Below are 13,842 nucleotides of genomic sequence, written 5' to 3' on the forward strand. Positions count from 1 at the left end.
AGTGTTTTAATATGATAAAATATTAATAACCTGATGTTTACAGTCAACTTAACTACCCAGAGTATAGTAGATTTTTTGATAACCTCCAGAACACAGAATCCAATTTTATTTTTGCCTAAACATCCATATGTATATAGGACTATGTATTGAGATCATTTTCTAACTAATCACACCAAAAAAGAAAAGAATTAAGAAAGTAAGCCTTAACAAAGAATGTCAGTTACCATAAAACTGTTCTACAAAACTAATAACCATTATATACATATAAAATTAGGAAATCAGGAATCAGGGACTTAGAGCAATTAAACATGCTCTTAGGTATCTGCTTGAGTCTCTGGAATTCCCAGCTGACTGAATAAATCTGTCTTAAGTTTAGAGCAGTTACAAGTTTTTCTCTTTAATAATATATCCTTTATCCAGACTGACAGGGAGCCACTTGACCCTCTTCAGCATTACAGCCCAGATACATAGGATTGCTCTTCTTCATGCAGAAGCAGGCATTCTCAGATCTCGCTAATGAAACAGAGGACAGAAAGCTTAGGGGAAAAGAACATTGGCATGTTAGTCTCAAAGCATATTTCCTAATTTTGCCTGCTCCTGTAATAAGAATTAAATTAATTGTCAATTTTTATCCAAGAATCGGATATTCTATTTCTCTATCACTTCCTTTAGTTCAAAAAAAAAAAATGAATGTAGAATGCATTTGTATTACTTTGTTCTTGCATTGCTCTAAAGAAACACCTGAGACTGGAAAATGTACAAAGAAAAAATGTTTAATTGGCTCATGGTTCTGCAGGCAGTACAGGTAGCATAGCAGCTTCTGCTTCTGGGGAGATATAAGGAAGCTTCCAATCATAGTAGAAGGCAAGAGGGAGCCAGGTGTCTCACATAGTGGAAGCAGGAGCAAAAGAGACAGTGTAGGCTCAGAAGACAGGAAGATGAGGATATGTTTGGAACTTTGTAGAGACTGGTTTTAAATGGTAGTGAGGAAAATGTTGATAGTGATATGGACAGCAAAATACAAGCTGAGGAGGTCTCAGACGGAAATGAGGAACTTATTGGCGGCTAGAGAAAAGGTCATTTTTTGTTATGCCTTAGCAAACAATTACACTACATTGTGCCCCTGCCCTGTGGATCTGTGGAACTTGAACTTGAATGTGGTGATTTAGGGTATCTGGTGGAAGAAATTTCTAGCAGCAAAGCATTCAAGAAGTAGTGGGTGGATCACAAGGTCAGGAGTTCAAGATCAGCCTGGCCGGGATGGTGAAACCCTGTCTGTACTAAAAATACAAAAAAATAATTAGCTAGAGGTGGTGGTGGGCACCTGTAATCCCAACTATTTGGGAGGCTGAGACAGAGAATTGCTTGAACCCAGGAGGTAGAAGATGCAGGGAGCTGAGATTGTGCCACTGCACTCCAGCCTGGGTGACAGATCGAAACTCCGTCCCCTCCACCACCACTCCACCCCCCAAAAAGTGACCTAGCTGCCTCTAACAATCTATACTGGGATACACAAGCAAAGAAATGACCTACAGTCAGAACTGATATTTAAAGGAGAAGCAGAACTGTGAGGCAATTAAAACTCTTCTTTATAGATTACCCATTTGCAGCTATATAGCCATTTGAGAATGAACTAACACAGAATTTAAAAAAATTTCCCGTGGCCAGGTGCGGTGGCTCACTCCTGTAATCCCGCTACTTTGGGAGGCCAAGGCGGGTGGATTACAAGGTCAAGAGATCCATACCATCCTGGCCAACATGGTGAAACTCCATCTCTACTAAAAAAGTACAAAAATTAGCTGGGCTTGGTGGTGCACACCTGTAGTCTCAGCTACTTGAGAGGCCAAGACAGGAGAAATGCTTGAACCCAGGATGGGGAGGCTGCAGTGAGCTGAGATCACACAACTCACAACTGCCTGCCAGCCTGGCCAGTCTGGGCAACGAGAGTGAAACTCTGTCTCAAAAAAAAAAAAAAGTCCCAAACTTCATCACAAATGGACATAATTTTCCATTATTATTAGATGCTTTTCTTTGTATAGATGATTCTGACTTTTATGAATTACTTTCTATACAAGTTTACTTCATTTGTCTCTAAACTGTCAGAGTACTTAAATAATTTTCAATTTCCCAGTTTGCCAAACTTTCCCTAGGATAACTATTTTGGGTGAAAATAGTTCATGTTATCAATGTGTGATATATATATTTATGATATGTATTATATAAGACATATTACATCAGACATAATTAAATTAGCATGTTTTTTAATGAGTGTTATGTTCTATCACACGTGGATATTTTATGGATTTATTTTTTTTAATCGGGGGATCTGAGTGATGAATGGTTATTAATGACTGAAAACTTTTTAGATTAAATAATTAAACATTACAATACTATGTCACTACTTTTCATTTTGTATTTCTATGTTCTAAAATAATTAACCTCATTAGTAATTAAAATTATAAAAATCTACATGATGTTGAAATGGTTGTTTTTGTCAGAATATAACTTTTAAACTTTTTCAAAAAATTAAAAATTTACATCAAATATTTTAAATATTTTAACAGTTTAGATTCCAAATGTATAAATGTACCTTAGCTTTTCACTGTGAAACATATTGTACCAGTTTGCAAAGTCTCCCCAGTGACTTCACATTGACTTTAAAAACAAATGAATCCCACCTGTTGGGGAATTACTAATACTCTATTTGCAAATTTTATTTGTTTTATTTATTTATTTACTTGAGACGGAGTCTTGATCATCTGTCACCCAGACTGGAGTGCAGTGGCCTGATCTCGGCTCACTGCAGCCTCCGCTTCCCAAGTTCAAGTGATTCTCCTGCCTCAGCCTCCCTAGAAGCTGGGATTACAGGCACACACGTCCAGGTCCTGCTAATTTTTGTATTTTTAGTAGAGACGGGGTTTCACCATGTTGACCAGGCTGATCTCAAACGCCTGACCTCAGATGATCCACCCGCCTCAGTCTCCCAAAATGCTGGGATTACAGGTGTGAGCGACTACATCCGGCCAAATGAAATTCTTTAATATAATTGTCTGCTTTCCGAAAGTCTTTGTTTCAAAACTCAGCTCCCTTTAACGAAATTGGATTGCATTTTACTAAAAGGAAACGGAATGCAGAAATAAAAAGACTTTGGTTTGGTATGAAATATATAAAGCAATTATACTATATCCTCTACTTTTATATATGCTTGAAAATTTTCATATATAATTTTTTAAAATAAAAACTCAAAAGATAAATATATGTGTGTATATATATAGTGTGTGTAATAATAATGAAATTGAAAGATATTTGGAACTTGTCAAAGGAGATTATTAATCTTATATCAATTCTTAGATTTATCCAAGCTCACATCTTTAATTTAAAAATCTATTTAAACAAACATAAAATCAGAACCACCCCATCCACACCACTTCCCTAAATTACCTGATAAGAGCAGATATCTACTTACATGCTTCGGAGGATTGCTTAATATTTTAAGAATAAATTTAACCAGGCGATTCGGAGAGAAATTAAATGGATGACAAGTTAACACTTTGTTAAATCTTTACTTCTTCTCACATTAAAAATGTGATTTTATTTTTGAATACACAAAGGAGAATATGTCAGTTTTGCATATTTAGAATATCTCCTCCTAATGCAATAGTGAAAAATAAATAAATAAAAAAAAACCATATGGGGAAAGAATCTGCCAACCCAAAGAATAAATAAAATTTAAATGTGACATTTATTTAACAGTAATATGTTCAGAGTTAGAAGAATGATAGATACATATTACCACATGCGTTTTCAATGTAGATGTTTTAACTAAAGGAGTTATCCTTCCCATTCAATTCTCCCAGTTCTCCTTCCCTAGCAAAACTGGCCAGTGGAGATGAGGAAGCCTGGACCATAAAACATGATATACCATAAATGTTTACTCATGTCTCACACCTGAAGTAAGAAATGGTATTATTACATTGTTTGGGATGCCAAAGAAGTGTAGTCTGTGATTAGTTTGAATCTCTTACCTATTGTATGACCCTTAAACGGTGGGGGAAAAGGCATGCAGGAGTATAGATACGGAGAGCAACCAACGTATGAATCTTGCGTTGTTACCATAAGTCAAATAAGACAATTGAGATTATTTTTCAAAAGGCACGTGTTAAATGAGTCATACAAAATTTAAAACATTACTTCAGGATAATAACAAAGACATTGAACTGCTGCTATAATGATATAAAAAACATGTGGCATTTGTTTTTAAGTAGTCTAAGGTGATACATCAAAATTTTTATTTTACCTTAATTAGTGTCTTCTTCAGGAAGATCCTGGGACAAGTTAGCAACAAATAGAAACATTTGAGAGCTTTCCTTTCCCACTTGCCCCTTATATGGTGATGTTGACCTTTCATTATAGAAAGAACAGGCAAATATGTGGATTACTGAGTAAATTGCATCTGTGGAAAAGCTATTTTATTAACCACCAAACTAAGTAAGTTAAACAGGCTTTGGTCCCAATTCTTCTAAATCTGACTTTCCATGTTCTAATAAATCTATTGTTAAAAATTTGTAAAGAGAGATCTACTCATTATTTGTCATGACAACCTGTCACAAAATGTGGACTTCATGACCCCTGCACAGGCTTTGATGAGAAAAAAAGGGAGGCCTTTTTAGATGTTGCCTTTCTTGTTCTCACTTTTGTTTTCTTATTTTTACTTTCTATCCTTCCAAATGTGGCTTATCACCTAGTTAGTAGTGGAATAAATACCTCCTAGAATCTTTTACTTTCTTTCAAGATTAGAAAATATTATACGATGATATTAACATTATTGTTTTATATATCTGTTATAAGATTGCCTTTTGACATTTTCAAAATGTGTTTAGAGAGTCTCTAAAATACAGTTTGCAAAGTTCATTTGCCACATAATAATGGTAAATTTCTAGTAATCTCTGGTAGCAGCAGAGAAGGGAGTTAGTAAACAAAACAATTATAGGTACTACTGTAGTCATTGCTACTTTTTGGAAAGACTGAAATACAGAAGAAAGCTAGATACTAAATCACATTGCATATAGGTGTGGTTGTTTCTTTGTTGAAGGTGATCTGATGAGCTGTACAAATCACTAAAGGGCCTTATGAAAATTCAGCTGAAATTGAAAACAAAAGCAATGATGTTCACCAGCATTTAATAAATGGCTACTACTTGCTAGTAACTATGCTATATTCTTTTTACTCATCGTCCTGTTTACTCTATATGGATCTATTTTTAAAATGACAAAATTAAAATTTAGAAGGTTTAAAAACAGAGCTAAGATTAAACTACTAATGATTTATTACACTAGGATTCTACAGTTGCACTGTTGAGAAGAAACAGAGATTAAATTAAGTGAAGTCAAAAACTTAGCAGTCAGCATAATTAATTTAACCGCAAATCAGCAAGTCTTATTTCAACTTTAAAAGTTCAGTATTCAAAGTCAAAAATGTCTACTAAGAATGGAGAAAAATTGTAGAGGTGAATTGAATTGATTTAAAAGCAGCTGTGTTATAAATTTGAATGATTTAAGAATTTGTGATAATTTCACTGACCTTGACTTTTTGTGATGCCAGTGAGGAAAACATTTTATTATATACCTTGTTTTTACATGCTTCATGAGTTTTTTTGTTTGCTTTTAGGAATCATAAAGAATTAGCTCCTATTTTATATTAATGAAACAGCATTTTTAATTAAAGCTGTTACACAGGCCAAGCATTGTGGCTCACACATGTAATTCCAGCACTTTGGGATTGTGAGGCTGAGGGATTGCTTGAGTCCAGTAGTTTGAGACCAGCCTGGACAACAAAGCAAGATCTTATCTCAACACAAAATAAAAAAGAAAAAAAAAACAGACAGGTGCGGTGGTGTGAACCTGTAGTTCCAGCTGCTTGGGAGGCTGAGGCAGGGGGTTTACCTTGAGCCCAAGAGTTCAAGGTTGCAGTGAGCTGTGATTGCACCACTGTGACAGAGGGATACCCTGTCTGGAAACACACACAAACCAGAAAACACAAAAATTATTATATAAACATTTAACAACTTTTCATATACATTAACTGCACCAGTGCTTCTTTGGCCTGAATTCCAAAATTTGTAACCATATAAAATAGTTTGGCTGTGTCCCCACCCAAATCTCATCTTGAATTATAGTTCCCATAATCCCCATGTGATGTAGGAGGGACCTGGTGGGAGATAATTGAATCATCGTAGTGGTTACCTCCATGCTGTTCTTGTGATTGTGAGTTCTCATGAGATCTGATGCTCTTATAAAAAGCTTCCCCGCTTTGTTGAGCACTCATTCTCTCCCGCCACCCTATGAAGAGGTACCTTCTGCCATGATTGTAGGGTTCCTGAGGACACCCCAGCCATGAGGAGCTGTGAGTCAATTAAACCTCTTTTCTTTATAAATAACCCAATATCAGGTATTTCTTCATAGAAGCGTGAGAATGGACCAATACACTAAACAAGTACCTCAGAGAGTGAGGCACTGCTGTAAAGACCCTGAAAATGTGGAAGCAACATTGGAACTGGGTAACAGGCAGAGGCTGGAACAGTTTGGAAGGCTCAGAAGAAGACAGGAAAGCAAGATAAAGTTTGGAACTTCCTAGAGATTTGACGAATGGCTTTGACCAAAATGCTGATAACGATTTTAACAATGAAGTCCAGGCTGAGATGATCTCAGATGTTGATGAGGAACTTGTTGGGAACTGGAGTAAAGGTGATTCTTGCTATGCTTTAGCAAAGAGACTGGGCCCTGCCCTAGAGATCTGTGGAACTTTGGACTTGAGAGAGATGATTTAGGGTGTCTGGTGGAAGAAATTTCTAAGTGGCAAAGCATTCAAGAGGAAGCTAAGCATGAAAATTTGGAAAATTTGCAGCCTGATGATGCAGTAGAGAAGAAAAATCCATTTTCTGGGGAGAAATTCAAGCCTGCTGCAGAGATTTGCATAAGTAACAAGGAGCAGAATGTTAATCACCAAGACAATGGGGAAAATATCTTCAGGGCATGAGAGACCTTCATGGCAGCCCCTCTCCTCACCGGAAAATAAGGATTAATTCACCAGGTCCAGAGTCCCCCCCTGCTGTGTGAAGCCTGGGATTTGGTGCCCTGTGCCTCAGGCTACTCCAGCTGTGGATAAAAGGGGCCAACATATAGCTCTGACTGTTGCTTCAGAGGGTGCAAGCCCCAAGCCTTGGTGGTTTTCATGTGGTATTGGGTCTGTTGGCACACAGAAAGCAAGAATTGAAGTTTTTGAACCTCCGACTATGATTCAGAGGATGTATGGAAATGTCTGGATGTTCAGGCAGAAGTTTGATCCAGGGGCAGAGCCTTAATGGAAGACCTCTCCTAGGACAGTGTGGAAGGGAAATGTGGGGTTGTAGCTGCCCCCCCCCAACAGTCCCCACTGTGGCACTGCCTAGTGAGAAGAGGGCCACCATCCCCTATACCCCAGAATGGTAAATTCACCTACAACTTGCATCATGTACCTGAGAAAGCCACAGACACTCAATCCCAACTGTGAAAGCAGTTGGGGGGGGGGCTGTACCTTGAAACGCTACAGAGGTGGAGCTCCCCAAGGTCATGGGAGCCCACCTCTTGCATTAGAGTGATCTGGATGTGAGACATGGAGCCAAAGGAGATCATTTTGGAACTTTAACCTTAATGAATGCCCTATTGGATTTAAGAATTTCGTGGGGCCTGAAGCCCCTTTGTTTTGGCCAAATTCTCTCATTTTGAACGGGTATATTAACCCAATGCCTCTACCCCCATTGTATCTAAGAAGTACCTAACTTACTTTTGATTATATAGGCTCATAAGCAGAAGGGACTTGCCTTGTCTCATATGAGACTTTGGACTTGGACTTTTGGGTTAATGCTGGCATGAGTTAAGGCTTTGGAGGACTGTTGGAAGGGCATGATTGTATTTTAAAATGTGAGGACATGAGACTTAGGAGGGGCAGGGGGCATAATAATATGGTTTGGCTCTGTGTTCCCACCCAAATCTCATCTCGAATTGTAGTTCTCGTAATTCTCACATGTCATAGAAGGGACCTGGTGAAAGGTAATTGAATCATGAGGGTGGTTATCCCCATGCTCTTCTCATGATACTGAGTGAGTTCTCATGAAATCTGATTGTTTTATAAGGTGATTTCCCCCCTTTGCTCATCACTCAATCTCTCCTGCCACCCTGTAATGAGATGCCTTCTGCCATGATTTTAACTTTTCTGGGGCCTCCCCAGCCATGTGGAACTGTGAGTCAATTAAACCTCTTTTCTTTATAAATTACCCAGTCTTGGGTATTTCTTCACAGTAGTGTGAGAATGAATTACTACCTCATCTTTCAAGAGAGATGCAGTATTTCTCAAATTACATTTCACCAACACGTAAGTGAAAATGAAGTAGACTAGAATGGAAATCTTGTCAAACTTCATGTATGGCAGAGGTAAGTAGTGCTTTATGAAACTTTATGTTATGGTGCCCCTGTATGCATGTGTGTATGTAGTTGCATACTAATGTAAGATTATTTCTTATTCTGGGTGATGGTAAAAACTGTTTGAGGAGTGCTACTCAATAGGGCACAGCTAATGCAAATTATTTAATCTGTTGTTAAAATAATTATAAATATCTTAAAGGTTTTAGCTAAAGATCAATGCAGTCTCTTATGAATCTGAGTAGTTTCAGAAAATATCCAATACTGAAGAAATAGTAGTTGAGACTATGAAATGGTTGATATCATATGGCTGGTCCCATGGAATTCCTTTCAGCTTCCAAGCCAAAAATATTATGATATTATTTTCAGTAGCAACCACTGCTACATAAATCATAACTTTTTCAAAATAGAGGTACAAAGTAATGAGTAATTGTTATATTTAATCAAAATCGAAGTAGTAGGTCCAGTTTATAATTTTCTGCAGAAACGATCTTTTCTATACCCATAAATAACCAGTTGATCATCACCTAACTTTCATACACTTCATATTTTCTTGATTTCAGTGACATAATATAAATTTATTTTAGTCCCCAAAGTGTGCATTTTTACCAGTACAGACTCTTAAAAGTGTCATTTCAAACATAATGATAACATTACTACCATAATATTATATTGTAACATAATGTTATACTAGGTACATAGCTCTGAGCTATCAGCTACATTCATACTTCAAAAGATTATGAAGTCAACTCAGTAAATAGAAGAGTAAATGTCAGGCGATTTCTTTTATCACCATTTCCTGCAGAGATATGTATAGTGCGTATTTACCATTTTCTTAGTTCTTATTTTCTAAAGCAAAGAAACAACATGATTTTTTAAATATAGAGTCTAATTTCTTAAAATCAACTGCAAATTTCTATGCATTCATCTTGCTTATTAGAAAAACATGGGGATTTTGCAAATAAGGAAACTTTTATGTGGATATTTGTTCTGCTTTGCCATATAAGATTTAGGTAGAATAGTAGACATGCTATCTGTGGCCAAGTTGAGAGGTCTGATAATCACTGCTTGGAACTTTCTATTTATATTTATAGCTAAGATTTCATCACTGAATTTTACATTATACTACTAAAATAATAATCAGATCTCCAGAATATGTGGACCAGAATTAAATAGGATTAGACAATTTTTGAATGAGTAGATCTGCCTCAGGGTTTCTGACATTCAGACAATTTCCTCAGGACCTTAGGATGACTTTGGGATAAATTTGTGACTCTTTCTCATTTTTATAGATTTGGAGGTAATATTTACAATGGGACATTTATAATCAAACTGGAACCAGACAGGCTATCTAAAATTCAGTCCATTCCTGGATTTGCTCCTATTTGTCTCTTTCATGTAAGAAGTCAAGGCATTTATCCGACATCCATTCAGCAAATATATATATTAACATTTATTAAGAGCCTATTTACCAGATACATCTGCGAATTTGAGTATTTCTCTTATTGTCAGCAAAAACATCTAAATTATTTTGTTTTAATCTGTTCTCTGTTTCTTCCCTTTCCTATTTCCCTTTCACCTTTAGAATTTTTTTTCTTTTCTTATATTTTTCCTTGACAGTGGATGGTTTTAAAGTTACTGACTTAAGCTTATGCTAATGGAGTTCATGTGAAAAGTGTGGGCATTAATCTGCTAATCTATGTAACAATGTTGTGATTTCCTGTCTTGATTTTTGTTCACTCCATATAAACAATTTATATGGAAGCTACAAAAGATGACTGAGGAAATATAACATCATGATATGCCTTCCTGCTTAGATGTAATATTATTAACCATTTTCTTTCAAAAGTAAACACTTTTTCTGTAACTTATCTGCAAGGATGATGTGAAAATGTTTCAGAAACTCAACTGCTTTTTTTCTTAACAAAATTTATGCATATTTTATACTTGAAAGTATTATAAATTTTATAAACCCATAATATTAAAAATAAAATGAACATTAACAGATTCTTGTTTCTTTCTATATTTTTCTGTATAATGTGTTTTTATAGTTTAACATATAATTTTTATTGTATTTTTACACTTAGAATTATGACAGTTATAATAAAAGGGAAATGTGATTAAGACATCTTTAAAGTATACATCATGATTTTATTTCTATTTCCCCAACTTATACTATTTTGATGATTTCAATAACTTTCTAAGCCACGTGGCCCCTCTCCCTAGCTGCACAATCTTCTACTTTACAAAGCAAACAGAAAGCAAAGGTTGAACTGGCTCAATATTATGCAGGGAGCCAAACTGACTCCCACTAATGTTTCCCAAACCGAAAAATTCTCACTGTCCTTCACTGTCCTTACCTGCCTCCTGATTCCACAGATAATGTATATCTCTTCTAAAGTTAATCTTTTTTTTTTTTTTTTTTGCCTCCACCTATTTTCTAGAACTTCAACCTCTTTTCTGGGGACTTTAAAAAAAAATGGTATAATGCTTTGTTAGTAACTGACTATAAACAGCATCTAAATATGTTTCATTTGTAATTATACTCTTTAGATATCTGAATGGCTTCAGTCCCTACCACTTCTTCACCTTTCCTAGTTTCTGGGTTCTGTATTTATTTTAGTTGGAGACTCCAGGTATCATTTTGTTAACAAGTTTAGCTCATGCCCATGTTCATAACATTTTCTGTCACACTCAACGCCACCCCCACCCCCACCCCCAATCCAAGCAACTGCCCTAATTTTTCTCTTTAGCTTCAGAGTCAAGCTTTTAGAGAGTTTACTCTTATAAAATGTTTCATCTTGTTATTTCTGTACTTTATGTGTTGAACCATTTACAGTTCTGGAATGGCCCAGGTTATCTCTTTCATCTTTAAGTCTAATCAGTTCTTATTCACTTTTAGAAAGATTCAGCTTGGATAAAACTACCTTTAAAAAGTCACCCCTGGCATTCCAGAAGTTAGTTTAGTAAGTGTGTCTCCACTATGCTCTCATAGTACAGCCTATAACACAGACATTTTAATTGAGTAATTATCCATGGATTTCCACCAAGGCAGGAACTGTGATTTATTCAGAATTGGATCTTCTGCATTTTGTAAACTTCATGCTATTTAATGCACAAATTATCTCTAAGTTTACTTATTATCAACCAGACCCCATTTGTAGTCACAGGATATGTAGGTCTGGAGAAATCTGGATTATATTAATATTGGCATATGTCCCCGCAGAATTTATATATTTATTTATACTAATTATATTTTTATTTTTTGGTAAGTACACAAAATTTGATCTACCGTCTTCACCAAGTTTAAGTGTAACATGTAGTGTTACTATTCCGGTATTATTTAAAAGTCTCAGCTTATTGTTTTTAAATACAATAATAAATATATCATTGGTTTTTGCTTGAAGAAAAAAAAAGAAAAAAAGAAAGAAATGATTAATTATTTTAGCAGATTCGAATCTTTAGAAATGTTGTCATTTCTTTTTTTTTTGAGACGGAGTCTCGCTCTGTCGCCCAGACTGGAGTGCAGTGGCCGGATCTCCGCTCACTGCAAGCTGCGCCTCCAGGGTTCACGCCCTTCTCCTGCCTCAGCCTCCCAAGTAGCTGGGACCACAGGCGCCCGCCACCTCGCCCAGCTAGTTTTTTGTATTTTTTAGTAGAGACGGGGTTTCACTGGGTTAACCAGGATGGTCTCGATCTCCTGACCCCGTGATCCGCCCGTCTCGGCCTCCCAAAGTGCTGGGATTACAGGCTTGAGCCACCGTGCCTGGCCAGAAATGTTGTCATTTCGTATAAGTGAAATTATTACACAGGCATGTATGCATAACAGAGAAATATAACATGAAAAAGAAAATTTATTTCGCCAAAACAAATGCATATTATTGTATACACTTAAAATAAAATAAATATATACTAGATAAATGGTAAATTGAAACCAATATGTATCAAAATTTGTTTTAGATATATTTGAATTGTAGCTATTGTACCTATCTTCTACCTCAATCATTAATTTTTTATGTTATTTCTTAGAAGACTTTTTCTGATGAATTTTTTACTACTTAATCCTTTCTCTTGTATTTCAGAGAAGGAAATACATATTTTTACTAGGCACAAAACCCAGCTACAAAGAGCCTATAAAGTACCGCTACCAATAGAATAACCTACTCTACAGAGTTATGTTCTTTACTTTAAAAAGGTTTTTAAAAATGATATTTATACCTAATTTTTATTTTTGAAAAATCCAAAATAATTAGAGAAGATAATGTATTATGAAGAATGGATACTTCCTAAAGTTGCAAAATACCCAAAACTAAAATGAAAAAGGATCTAATTAACTTACAAAAAGATAACATAATAAAATGAAATAATTTATTCTCAATCCAGTCACCGTTTTTATAACAGAGGCCATAAAACACATTTATTAATTATAGTTGATATTTGTTTTTCTATAATTGGGAAATAATAACCTGTCTATTGGAATCTCATGTTTATGTGAAAGGAGAAAATAAAAAATTTGCTTTTTCTAATGGGTATTTCTGAACACTCTTTTGGTCTTCTAACTTTTTCAACACTAGAGGGCAATATACTCTTGCTTTTATTGCAAAAATAGGCCAACAGCACCTGTTCTCCATTGACAGGTTACTAAACTAAAGAAAGTGTTAACTAGATAAGTCCAGGGAGTATAGTCAACTGAGCTCTCAGGATGAGCATCATGCTATTGACATCAGGGAAAGATCAATGACTCAATGTCAGAATACTAATTTTGCCACAATTACACACCAAATACATTTTAATCAATTCTCTTCTTCACATTTGTAATGAACAGCCATTTTTATATTGCTTGTATGGTTCCCTGCTTCTGAAGTTTTATTTCTGATTTTCAATATACATCTTTTTGTTACTGCTGTGCACAAAAGAAGAAGAAAATAAACATCAGCTCTGTTTAATATGTTGCTAATTTTTGTGACTTTTAAGATCTAAATCTTTTTCTGAAAGGAAGATAGGTACAATAGCTACAATTCAAATATATCTAAAACAAATTTTGATACATATTGGTTTCAATTTACCATTTATCTAGTATATATTTATTTTATTTTAAGTGTATACAATAATATGCATTTGTTTTGGCGAAATAAATTTTCTTTTTCATGTTATATTTCTCTGTTATGCATACATGCCTGTGTAATAATTTCACTTATACGAAATGACAACATTTCTGGCCAGGCACGGTGGCTCAAGCCTGTAATCCCAGCACTTTGGGAGGCCGAGACGGGCGGATCACGGGGTCAGGAGATCGAGACCATCCTGGTTAACCCAGTGAAACCCCGTCTCTACTAAAAAATACAAAAAACTAGCTGGGCGAGGTGGCGGGCGCCTGTGGTCCCAG

At 35.7% G+C, this 13,842-nt stretch overlaps 1 protein-coding gene across 1 annotated transcript in view; it reads right to left on the bottom strand.

Annotated features, from left to right (window-relative positions):
• NDST4 (N-deacetylase/N-sulfotransferase (heparan glucosaminyl) 4) overlaps positions 1-13,842 on the bottom strand; it is a 300,692-nt gene that overhangs the window by 250,985 nt on the left and 35,865 nt on the right. The gene's annotated exons all lie outside the window — the stretch shown is intronic.

This window comes from Colobus angolensis, unplaced genomic scaffold, assembly GCF_000951035.1.
Source record: "Colobus angolensis palliatus isolate OR3802 unplaced genomic scaffold, Cang.pa_1.0 Scaffold279, whole genome shotgun sequence".
In the NCBI taxonomy this organism is placed as follows: domain Eukaryota; kingdom Metazoa; phylum Chordata; class Mammalia; order Primates; family Cercopithecidae; genus Colobus; species Colobus angolensis.